The following is a 13,181-nucleotide window of genomic DNA, read 5'->3' on the forward strand; positions in this document are numbered from 1 at the left end:
GCTCGATCCCAGGACCCTGGGAAGGCAGACGCTTAACGACTGAGCCACCCAGGCGCCCCAAGGACTTTTGATTTTTATAATGCCTTTTCATGGTATTGGTATCAGGGCAATGCTGGTGTCACAGGATAAGACGGCAAGTGTTCCCTTCTTCACAATTTCCTGGAAGAGATTATGTAGATTTAGTATTATTTCTTCCTTAAATGCTCAGAGACTTTTATTAGTGAAGTCATCTCACTAATAAATCCCAGCATACCTGGGTTTACTTTGTGGGAAGACTTTGGAGTATTGTTTTGTTGAGTTGTGGGTATTCGTACAGCTGTATTGAGATATAATTTATTTACCACAAAATGTACTCATTTTATATAAACAATTCAATGACATTTAGTAAAGATACAAATTTGTAAAACCATCACCACAATCCAATTATGGAACAGGTGGCTCACCCCGAAAGGTTCCTTGTGCCTATTTGCAGTCACTTATCATCCCCACTTCCAGTGCCTGACAAACACTAATCTACTTTTGAATTCTATAAATTTGCTTTTCTGGACATTTTGTATAAATGGAAGCACACAATATGTGGTCTTTTGTGTATGGCTTCCTTCATTTGGCATAATGTTTTTGAGTTTTTACTCATGTTATGGCATACATAAGTATTTCATTCCATTTTATTGAATATTATTCTGTGGTATGGATATACCTTATTTTTGTTTATCCACTCATCAGCTGATCTGGTACAGGACGGTCTTAACTACAAATACAATTCTTTAAAAGATAGGTAGCTATGGGGCGCCTGGGTGGCTCAGTCGTTAAGTGTCTGCCTTCGGCTCAGGTCATGATCCCAGGGTCCTGGGATCGAGCCCTGCATCAGGCTCCTTGCTCAGCAGGAAGCCTGCTTCTCCCTCTCCCACTCATCCTGCTTGTGTTCCCTCTCTCGCTGTCTCTCTCTCTGTCAAATAAATAAATAAAATCTTTAAAAAAAAAAAAAAAGATACCCCTTCGGATCCCTACATTTGGATCTGTACCTCTGAAACAAATAATACAATATATGTTAAAAAGAAAAAAAAAAGAAGAAGAAGATAGCAGGAGGGGAAGAAAGAAGGGGGGGAAATCGGAGGGGGAGATGAACCATGAGAGACTATGGACTCTGAAAAACAAACTGAGGGTTCTAGAGGGGAGGGGGGTGGGAGGATAGGTTAGCCTGGTGATGGGTATTAAAGAGGGCACGCTCTGCATGGAGCACTGGGTGTTATACACAAACAATGAATCATGGAACACTACATCAAAAACTAATGATGTAATGTATGGTGATTAACATAACAATAAAAATTTTTTTAAAAAAGACAGGTAGCTATTCAGGTTATATATTTTTCTTGTGTATATGTAATAGATCTTTATAGATTTGTGAGAGCATTCTCCTGAAGATAAATTCCTAGAAGAGGAACCATGAAGCCAATTATTATTAACATTTGCAACATAACAGATATTTTTTTTTTTTTTTTTTTTTTTATTTATTCATGAGAGACAGAGAGAGAGACAGAGGCAGAGGGAGAAGCAGGCACCCCGCGGAGCAGGGAGCCCGATGCGGGACTCGATCCCAGGACCCTGGGATCATGACCTGAGCCGAAGGCAGACGCTTAACTGACTGAGCCACCCAGGTGTCCCTGCAACATAACAGATATTAAATAATAATTATTTACATTTCACTCCAAAGGGGTTGAACCAGTTTACAATATCTCCAATGATATATATGAATATCTACTCTCCCAGTCCATTTCCAACATAGGAAGTCTATCATTGTTTACATCTTTGTCCCAACTCATCACCAAGACTATCTCACTATTGTGTAAATTTGCATTGCGTCGATTATTAAGTTATATATTTATTGCTCATTTAAATTCTACTGACACTCAGATCAATTTCCTCCCCTCTATGAGTTCGCCCCAGGCCACCTTATCCTATCCTGAATTGCCTAGTTATACAACTCCTGTATTGTTATCTATTGTGAACAATAGATACTTAACAAGAATTTTCTGAATCAGTTGATAGACGGTTCTTTGTTAGCTTATCATCCACGTTTTGCCTTCTCTCTTTAACAAGATCACAAGATTCTTAAGAACAAAGGACAATTCACATACATCATTAAACCCTGAATATCATACAGAAAATCACTTTAATATCAATAAATATTGGAGCGTTAACTGATGCGAATTTAACTAACTGAGGTCAAAGGTAGGGTTTTTCAATACCTGCGGTAAAATTAAAGGCAAACCATAAAGAAAAACCATTTGCAATCCATAATCACAGGCTTAACCAATGGGTGACAGTCAAGGACATACCTACACAAGAACCAAGAACTGCTTTTAGCAGGAGATCGATCGATCTATAATGCATATATTATATACAATATATATTATTACATATAATATAGACTATATTTTCTAATATATCTAAAATACTGGGCACTTGGGTGGCTCAACAGGTTAAGTGTCTGCCTTTGGCTCAGGTCATGATCCCAGGGTCCTGGCCACACATGCCAAGAGGTTTCACAATGTTCTTGAACAGTCAGGCCAAGCAGGGAGCAAAGCTGGAGGCAAAAATGTGTCAGGTGGCCCCATCACCAGCAGATCCTGCTCCCCCCTGCCTTCTGAACACAGAGAAGAACAAAGGAACTGCTCTCCTTGGGGGATTTAAGTTAGAGGTTTGGAGAGCACCGTCCATGAAGAGCACTAAATATTGGGACTTGGGCCTTACTGGTTCTTCTGCTTTGGAGATTTGGAGGGGCAAAGAATGCTCAGGTCCAGGTGCATGGACAGGATGACAGGAGGAGCCTTGGCCTTAGCATATAGGCTTGAAGTACACGGCAGTACCACTAGGGAAAGTGCCAGCAAGATGAGATAGTTGGGGGCACCTGGATGGCTCAGTTGGTTGGGCATCTACCTTGGTCTCAGGTCGTGATCCCGGGGTCCTGGGATCGAGCCCTGTGTCGGGCTCCCTGCTCAGTGAGGAGCCTGCTTCTTTTTCTCCCTTGTCTGCCGCTCCCCCTGCTTGCGCTCTCTCTCTTTAATAAATAAATAAAGTCTTAAAAAAATAAAATAAAATACTAATACAGAATATATTACAACATATATAATATATATATGCTATATTATATATAATAGAATAAAAGCACAGTATATATGAAGTACAGTATACAAAGTATATTTATTTATAGAGAGAGACAGAATGAGAGAGGGGAAAGAGAGAAATATAGAAAAGGCCATTAAAAAGTAGTTGAGAAGATAAAGGCTCCTTACCTTTGACAAATGAAGCCCAACGTTTCAAAATCAACATTTATCACAAGGCACTGTTGTTGGCTCCCCTGGTACACCAGGAGCAATACAGTTTTTATGCTAATTATTTCCCTTCATGCTGGCTACCAGATAGATATCTTGCAGCTAACCATAGTTACATTATAATAGAATGAGATTGTATGAAGACACAAAATCCTCTTATGCAGTCCAATTTAGAATCCATTTCAAAAACTCTCTGGTGTTATAGCTAGAAACTGAAATGTGCTGGGAATCTTAGATTTTTGCATATATTTCTGTTACACTGAAATTTGGTTAAGAGTTTTGTAAAAACAATTCTTTTTTTATCGACAATTTGATAATATGTTATATCTTCAACAAAAAATATATTTTTTAGGCTAGCTTCCTAGGTTTACATTTAGTTTTACTAATATTATTTGAGAAAATATACTTGTAGTTTATATTAACAATGAAACTAAAATTCTAGGGAAGGACATGGTATCTGTCTTATCCTTGCACCCAGTAAAGATAGGCTGTTCTTAATATTAACCAGTGAATACATTTAAAAAAGCAACAAAATTTATTCTAGTCTCAAATCCTAGCAGGCCTCATTTATCAAAAGAGCACATAATTATTTCAATGGGGCTTTTAAAATTAATATCAGTGAGTCATTTAATATCTATCATTTACTTTCTTACTAATTCACCTGATGAAAATAACCTATAAATAATATAATTAGGATTTAATAAAATAGGACAAATGGACTATCAGCATTCCTGAGAAAATTGCGTTGTGAAAACTAAGATATTGTATTAGTTGTGTCCAACTTCACAAATTAAACCATTGAATCAACCTTTCAAAGCCAAATATTTTTAAAGTATTCATACAAAATGGGTAACTGACCTGTCAATAATGAAATCAATGACAATTGCTACTTGCATTCCATTTAGTATACACAAAAAGAAAAATGTAGAAAGCTTTTAAAAAGGGAGGGAAGGGGAGGGAAGTCCATTTAAACTTTATTATTCAAAAATAGTTTATTATTCTTTTTTCTTTTTTTATTGTCACAGTGCTTTAAAAGCAGCTCAAATGCTCAGATTGACTTTTATGTCTCTCACAGTAAGCATAACATAATTTGTGCCATATTAATAACTTTGAGAAAATCATTTCACATACATACATATTAATTTAAAATTTTCACTCATGACACTTAATAGCCCACCCCCCACCCCCCAGCCCGGGGAAAAACAACAACTTTCATCAAAGGCATTTCAAAATCCATGCTTCATTACGGAAGTTTTACAGATATTCTTTAAATATATTTCATGTACTTTTCTATCAAGTGTTTCAATGCCTGATATATACTTGGGACCTGAAAGGTTTTTTTATTGTTTTTATTTTTATTTTTTCAAAGCTTAAAGCTAGGTGTGGTCAAGTTTTAAATACAAGAAGAAAGTGTGTAGGTATTAATTTTCCCCATTTTACAGAATTTATAGAAAAGGAAGAGAGCTTTTCAAAAGTGGCACCAATAGTGATAAGAGAGAAGGAGAATTCAAGTCTTCTAAAACCAAATTCAGTGATTTTTCTACTTCTTCATGCTGCCTCCTGGTGGCACTGAATTTAGTGTCTCTTGGGAGATTTCTGGACACTAGATTTTCTCTTTGAGGACATTTAAAAACCAGTTAGCAACTTTAAAAAACAGTTACATTTACTAAAGACTTAGATGGAGTAAAGGGTTTCCTAAAATGAATTACTAATTTCTTAACAGGTATACATTGACAAGTGTAACTCAACTATTTGCTTAATATGAACATTTCATATTTGGTTACATTGGCCATTATGCACATGGAGAAAGTATTAACTACGTGGAAATAAGTCACTCAAAGCACAATGCACCATATTGCAAGGCAGTCCATGTACCTCCAGTGACTACTAACCATGCTTGTGGAGAAACAAGAAGCTGCAACTAGACACAAGAAGCACCCACAAGTAAGAGATAACCATCAGCTGATGACTTGTATTCCCTAAAGAATCAACCCCATGTTTTAGCAGGCTTCTTCTATATAAAATTTAAAATTAAACATAACAGTCAATATTTTAAAATTATCTCCCATTTAAAAATAAATTATGGACCAATAATTGTAAAATTACTATAAATTGGCATGGATGTCCTTCTGGAGGAAATATTTAACCAAAAGAAAGAGAGAAAATGACACAATGAAAGAAAGAAGGGAGGGGGGAGGGAAAAAGGGAGAAAGGAAAGGGAGGGAGGGAGGGAGGAAGGGAGGAAGGAAGGAAGGAAAATAAAGAATAGAAAAAGATTCTTTTTGGGGCGCCTGGGTGGCTCAGTTGGTTGGGCAACTGCCTTCGGCTCGGGTCGTGATCCTGGAGTCCCGGGATCGAGTCCCGCATCAGGCTCCCTCCTCGGCGGGGAGTCTGCTTCTCCCTCTGACCCTCCCCCCTCTCATGTGCTCTCTCTCTCTCTCATTCTCTCTCTTTCAGGTAGATAAATAAAATCTTTAAAAAGAAAAAAAAAAAAGAAAGAAAAAGATTCTTTTTTTTAATTTTTAAAAGGTTGCTGAAAGAAGAAAGAGATAAATGCGGTTAGACTGAGTAAACCTTTTGCTTCCTATTTAAGCTGTCTCTCCTATCCTCCTTTCATTTCCTCATGAAACATCTTTTTTTAAGCTCAATTGATTTTCTTTCAGGAAATACGATCTTTTATGATTAGATACTTCTTAAAGTTCTTTACACTGAAGTAACCCCCAAACCATAAAGGTAAAAGTCTTGGTGACACTGTTCCTCATCAAAAATGGTGAACCCATAGGTTAAGGGTTATGACAAAGAGGGAAACATTCATGTAAATTCAGAAAACTTTTTTTTTTTAAGCTTGCATCCTGCCTTGTAGATAAACTGCAACCAAATTGGAGAATCAGTAACTAGCAAGCCCTTTCTTTTGCATATAGTGACCTCCTCTCTTTGTACTACAGGAAAACATTTCCACCTAGAGTCCTTTCACAGAATATCTAGAAACCAAATGAAATCAACCATAATGACTACCAGAGCCAGATAATAATCAGTTTTTAATTGAAGCATCAAGCCAATTAATTTGTGATAACATCCTATCACTGCTTATTCTTGACATGAAGTTTCAGAGGACTCAAAACAGTTTTCAGGTCCATGGCATCCAGGGAACATTTCACTGTTTGGTCTCTTAAAATCACATTTATCAGAGAGAGAAAAAAAAAATCCTTAGGGTCCTAAAACTGAATTTGAGGTTACAAACCAGCCTCACTAGTTTGATTCTATTAATTGTCAAGAAACACATTTGTTATGCATCTTATACACAGATTGCTAATACTAGTAGATCTTCCTTTGGCTTCAGAGGTCTCTTTCAGAATGAAAGCTGAGCCCTTATTATGTATTTGTCTTGGTTAATTCAACTCAACAAATAAATAATTTGTGTCTATACATACAGATAACTATATTTAGATTAGTAACTATTATTTTGTCACAAAATTTCTACAACAGTTTAAGAACATAAGCCATCCTTTTTGAGATTTCAACAAGATATTTATTCTTGTCTCCTACACAGAGCTCTATCCAATGTAATACATTTAATGACAAACTTTATATAAATCTTCCTTGACATCATGCTATGTGTTATTCTGGAATGAAAAACATCAGTAAATTGGCCTGCTTCCATTTCCACTAAATTATACTTGTTATATAATATTAACTCACATATTTACCTTGATCAAAAATTATAGATGTCCTACACATACATGATAACCAAACCACTTCAGTCGTCATCAATAGGCAACCCCTTCCATTTAAATTCTTAGGGTGAAATACCTGACAGTACCTCACAAAACATTTTAGCTTTCAGCAGGAAGTGCTTCATTTCTTTTCTGCCTCACACTCTAACTGTATTGGAAGTAATGCAAGCTACAGGATGATGATGGTAGTAACTAAAGAACATCCCCTTCTTTTAAAATGCTAACCACTGCTTCATCTTTGAAAAAATATTTTGCACTTTCAGTATGTGGCCCAATATTTCACAAATGCTGGATCTCAGCTTTTATTCAGTATTCCTAGGATATTCCATGCCCCATCATATTTTCTGTCTTCCTTCACTGTTATTCTGCAGGTTTAATATCACAAGTCATGTTTGTTAAGATCTTGCCACCTTTAGAAGACTGATATTGCATTACTGAGTGTAAAATGACCACATATGGTATGCACAAACACAACGCAGCACAATGAAAATTACATACATTTCCTGCTGCCTGACAGACACGGTGTAATCACGCCAAGTACACACAATACCCACTCTTTTTTTTTCTTGTGGCCTAGACACAATCATCAAACATACTCTATGCCCACCGTGCCCAAGGCAATATCTAGCAGAAATGATTTTTGTTGGTGGCTTGAGCAAGGATCATGTCAAAGAGAGTGTGAAATGTGAAATGAATCAGACTTCATCAAAAAATCTTTAACTCCAAGGCTATTTCCCAGCACACCCCCCCCCAAAACACACACACACACACACAAGCTTAACTTCACCCTCCTTCCTCCCCTTCTATTCTGGCCATGACTTCCCTCTCATTCTTATCTCTCTCCCTCCAAGTCTTTCAGCAGCTTTGCTCTGTTCTCAGAGCCAATCCCTTGGGGAAAGAAATCAGTAAAATGCTAGATGGTGAGACCTCATCATCAGGTGAAAAGGACAGGGGAGGAAAAGAAGAGGGTGTGGTACTCTTTTCTTCACCACACCCCACCCCTGGAGTCGCGCACTCTAGTCCACTGCGGCTCAGGGGAGCACAGCGGGTCCCCTCGCTCACCTCGGAGCAGCCCGGCCCCAAAACCAGCCACCCGGCACTCTCTGCAGAAAACTTCTCTTAAAGCAGGCAAATATTCAGGAGAGAAGGATGAAATTAGCGATTAGTTCGAACACACATTCCACGGAGCTCCACGGAACAAGACTGAAAGGCGCCTTTAGATATGGACCCTACAGACCCGCACCCTCCACTCCCTCCCACCTTGGATGTTTGGCTGAGGAGGTACGGAGAACCGCGGGCCGAGAGTGGAGAAAGAGAACATTACCTCCCGGGACTGCCCTCAGGGTGCGGGCCAGGATCGCATTCCCGAAGTGGCTCCGACTCAGGGCACAGCTTTACGGAGCTCAGCCCGGATTCGGACCTGCGTCCCCCGCAGCTCTGCGCTCAGGCAGGAGGCGCACCGGGACTCCGGCTCACATCCCCCGCCCAAGCCGAGCTCGCTTCCCCCTGCCGCGCCGGCTCCGCCACCCCGCGGGCACGCTCGCACCCCGAGCTCGCCCCTCCGCCTCCCGGCGCCCCCACACCCACCCGCTCCGCGGCGCCCGCTGGGAGCCTCTAGCGGAGGCGAAGGGAACCGCAGCAGACCCTCGGCGCCTGGGCTCCGACGCCCGCTGCACGAAGCCAGCCAGGCGGCGGCGTGGGTTTCGCGTGCCCGGCAATCCGCCGGCCGGATGCCGCCGCCCCCACTTGCCCACCTGCGCCAGGCTCACCTGCCACCGCGTCCTAGCGGCGTTCGCCGATGCCCACAGCGCTCTGCGGCAACCAGGGGAAGGGTCTGCGGTGCTAGCGGGGTTAAAAAAAAAAAAAAAAAAATCTCGCCAGAAACACACACATGAATCCACGCTATAAATCAGCCCGGACAGAAGACCCAGCTCGATACCTATTTCCAATAGGTTCCAAAAAGTGTGAGGTCAGGACATCAGAACACTCCCTTCGGTTGCTGCCTCCCACCTGGGCACCGTGGCACCGGCTACTCCCTGACTTGTCCGCTCCAAGCCATTGGCGCGAGCTGAGCAATCTCGTGGTGACGCCCGGAGAGATCATCCTAACTTAGCTTAACCCCACATCCCAGCCCCAACATCTTTTTTAAGTTATTCTTCCTGGCAGCGGTTTTGCTGCCTCTTACCTTGAGACGCTGTTAATTCTCGTTCATGTCCTTAAAATCCAAAGCCAAGGATGCGTTGCACACAAGTCCAAGCTTTTCCTTGACACCCCCTGCCTTGGCTCTGCCGGCTTTTCCTTCCAAAGGGATCAGGAGGTGATGGCGGTTTAAAAGCCCTCGCACCGGAGGCGCCTCTAAATCTTCACGCCCGTGCAAACGGAGACGGGGACAACCTTCCTGGCATCCGGAAGCCTCCCAGCCCCTGCTCGGTCAACTTGGCTTTCTATTTAATTTTCTTCTTTAACCCTACAGGCCCATCAGTCAGTCAGTTCCCGGCATCAGGCAGGGAAGAAGCTCCTATTCTCAGTCGTGGCCGCTCCTCTCTTCCTCTAGATAAAAACCCCTCCCCCTTTCCTCCCCTGAATTTGGAAAATCTTCTACCTTCTGCTCGGATTTAGGTGGGGACAAGGCTGAGAGGTGCTGGAAGAAGAGCCACTCCAAGGCACAGAATCAGAAATCCATCTCCCTGGGCAGCCCTTGGCGAAGGTGTCTGCTCTGAGGAAACTTTGAGGGGAGGCAGTGGCTGCCGAGCAGGGCTGGGCGGGCGGCAGGCGGCCGGCGGCGAGCGCCAGGTGAGGAGGCTGCGAAGAGGGGGCTGCAAGGAGGAGGGACGCCAAGCAGGCGGCGGGCTGCTGGGTCCCGGCGGCCGGGCTCGGCGCGCGGGCTGCGCACACACACACCCGCGCGCGCGCACAGCAACACACGCACGCCCAGCCCCGCGCCGGCAGCCCCAGGCCACTGGCGAGCGAGAAGTCCGGAGGTGCGAGGAGGGGCCAGGGCTCCCAGGATGCAGAAGACGGGAAGACTCAGTCACTCCTCACTAGTTAGTAGATTGCTGCTGGCAGGCAGTTCCTCAGTGCTAGCCCTCAAGTCCGTTCGGCCGTCTCTCGGGTCCCTGCCCTCTCTGGCATCTCGGCCCCCTGCCCTTTTCTTGGAGGCCAGTTACTCTCCGGGGGCCCTGCGTGAGGTCGCCGGACTAAGGATTAACCCTGTCCCCATCTCCATCCTCCAGAGCCACCTCCGCCCCTTTTACCGTAGAGCTTTGAAGTGGCTGCAGCAGCTAGCTAGGGAGTTGAGGGGCTCCCCGAGGTCCTTCGACTAGAGGAGCCAATACATCTTTTCCTGGAATACACAATCCTCTCTCGTCCTCCTTTTCCTGCCCACTCCCTCACATAACATTTCCCCCTGAAACTCCAGTAGGTTTTCTAAAAAGGAACTGCCTAGGGATTTGTGACGCCTAGCTTTTGGAACTGGGCTAATTTACTATCTACGCTTATATTGTAAACTGGACGGTAGCAGGTGAACTGTTCGGCGGGAGAAAGGGGAGGGATTAGGAGTCGGGAGACTCAGCCCCTTTAGCGCCATTTCCAAGGTTTTGCACCTTGAGAAGCTCTCCTGGTCTCTGTCTAGCTCCTGTCCCAACTTATTCCTCTCCCCCCGAGAACCAAGAGGGATCACTGGGTGCCGCCCAGCTGGGGAACCCCAAGCCGGAGAGACTCCTGTCTCAGAAGCGCCCCAGGCTCATTCACTGCTCCCGGCGAAGGAGACTCCTAGCGAGAGTTTGTCTTACCCGGACTGGGCTTCTGGAATTGCTCACCGAAAGTAAACTTTTACCCTCTGGTTTTTTTAAACCACGGTTCGCCTTTGTGCTCTGGAAGGTCTCTACACCAGCAGAGCATTATTCTGTCTTCCCAAGGGCTGGGGAGGCTGAGAACTGCTGTGGTTTTTTTCATTCGGGGCTTCGAGAATCTCTGCAGCTTGGGACCTGCCGGAAGAAAACACAAAGTTGCGCGGGGTGGAGACAGCGCGAGGTTCTTTTGCTCCCTTGCCGGGCGCGTCGCTCAGCCAAGGACTCCATTCAGATTGCTCTGTGGAACCAGGGCTCTTGACTGACTCTGGGAGTCCAATTCAAGTTGAAAGGCGGCGGACTTTGCCGGGAAGACAGTGAATGAACGCCGAACGTGCAGCTGCCGAGCCGCAAAAGTGGAACAAGTGGATGATTCGGTGCAAAAAAAAAAAAAGAAAAAGAAATTTGTGTTGATAGAAGCTCTAGCAGCACTACTCACAGCTCAGAAATCGATCCAGAGCATTCAAAGGTGAGCCTTGCCGCGCCCACGGTCTGTGGACCAATAGCTACCAATTTCAAGAATGAACATGCTTTGGATTCGGGGTGAGCCGACTCTGGAGGAAGCAGAGAGACGGAGAGGGATTGTCAGTTTTGGAGGGTGATGGATTGAGGCTGTCCCTTGGATCCAGGGAACCGCTGGCAACACCCTCCCGCTAACTTGCGACTGTGCAAATACAGATGCACGCTTGGGGAATCTGAGCGCTCGGGTCCGACGCGCCGGCTTTCCTGCTGATGCAGTTAAGAGAAGAGCTTGAAGCTAAACCGGGGAGCCTGCACGAGGGAGAAGTGAATAATGAATTTGGTGGTGAGATACTAAAGGATAAAGAGGCATTTCATTTCTGTGTGAATTAGTTTGCCAGGAGCGACTTTTTAGGTTTAATATTTCAAGATATATCATGGACACCGACTTTTTGCAGAATTTCAAGTGGAGGATGTTCCAGTGTTTTTGAATCTGGTATAAATCTATAAATTATCTGCTTGCCACAAGATTTGATGCTTCTTTGAATTTTGATTCTTATTCCTAGTTAATAAGTACTAATTGACTGTTCCTGGTAATGAAATGAAGTGGCAATAATAGTTATAATTATTTCCAACAAAAGGCCATCTAGCTTATGGTTTCTGTTTACATAAGCCTATTGATTAATAATAAAATATTGTGGCTGACGATTAGACAAGAATTACAGAACTGTAATGCAGAGACTCGCTTGGTGAAAGAAAATTCAGAACTGACTTCTCTTCAAAAAGATGCTGGCTTGTAATTCCTTTTCTGGTTGGTGTTGATGTGCAAACCACTGTCGACTACTAATGGCTCTCTTAATAAATAACCATAGACCATTTACACATTTAATTCCTGAAAAGGTGTCATATAGTTCTGGAAAATGTTGTGGAAAGTCATGTGCTAGCCACAGAGGAGTCTTTTTCACTCACCTTGAGCCTTTGGCTTATAAGATGTGTAGGCAGCAGTCGTAGTCAGGGGTATTATATTCTTGACATTTAAGCACCTTCATTGAAGTAAAAAAGCTTGTGCATTTATGGACCCTCTTCAGGAAGCACTTACTTCTCAAAATAAATGCAGTTCCTTCAATGACTTGATTGTTGCAAAACCAAAATCACATTTGTTATTTGTTATTCAAAGATAAGGGGATATGGGGATATGAATCATTCTTCCTCTCCCACTTTTCACACTTTGCTTTTATGAGGAAAAATAGTTGACCATCAACAGAAGAAGCAAATCTCAAGGTCAGAGGATTCACTCCATTTCCTATATCCTCAGATCAGTCTACATTATCAAGAAAAAATTATTGAGACTCAAGGTACTCCAAGAGCCTTCCAAATCCCACTACCAAATTAAAATAACTACTTCATTATTCTAGTGTTCTATATTTCCCTGTATTTTTTGACAAGTGAAAATTGAATTTGATATATGGTATCTCTTTCAATGGAGACTTTCTTGAACCTTTTATTTCTTCAAGATAATTGCTGTGTAAAATATATTTTCAGAACACTTTTCTTCCTAGGAGATAGTGTTTAATCTACTGGTTTATTGCTTGTTATACATTAAAGTTACTCTTAGTTTACTGGCATGCCTTTCCCACTGTACTATGAGCTCTGGGAGCAAGGACGGTGTTGTATATGTTGCTGTTCCCCAACATCTAGTACAGAATATATCACAGAAGAGATGCACATAATAATGTTAGGGATGATAATGAAAGCTACCATTTACTGAGTAACTACTATGTGATGTGATTTTTGTACATTTTCTCAGT

The 13,181-nt window shown here is 42.7% G+C and overlaps 1 long non-coding RNA gene across 1 annotated transcript in view; it reads right to left on the reverse strand.

Annotated features, from left to right (window-relative positions):
- The window catches only part of LOC145717038 (uncharacterized), a 453,314-nt gene extending 442,822 nt beyond the window's left edge, over positions 1 to 10,492 (reverse strand). The window contains exon 1 of the long non-coding RNA XR_014140018.1: positions 9,252 to 10,492. This is a non-coding gene — a long non-coding RNA (uncharacterized LOC145717038). The remainder of the gene's footprint in view (positions 1 to 9,251) is intronic.
- Between the last annotated feature and the right edge of the window lie 2,689 nt (positions 10,493 to 13,181).

The sequence above is a fragment of the Leptonychotes weddellii genome, chromosome 14 (assembly GCF_054177405.1).
Source record: "Leptonychotes weddellii isolate Sample4059 chromosome 14, ASM5417740v2, whole genome shotgun sequence".
NCBI lineage: Eukaryota > Metazoa > Chordata > Mammalia > Carnivora > Phocidae > Leptonychotes > Leptonychotes weddellii.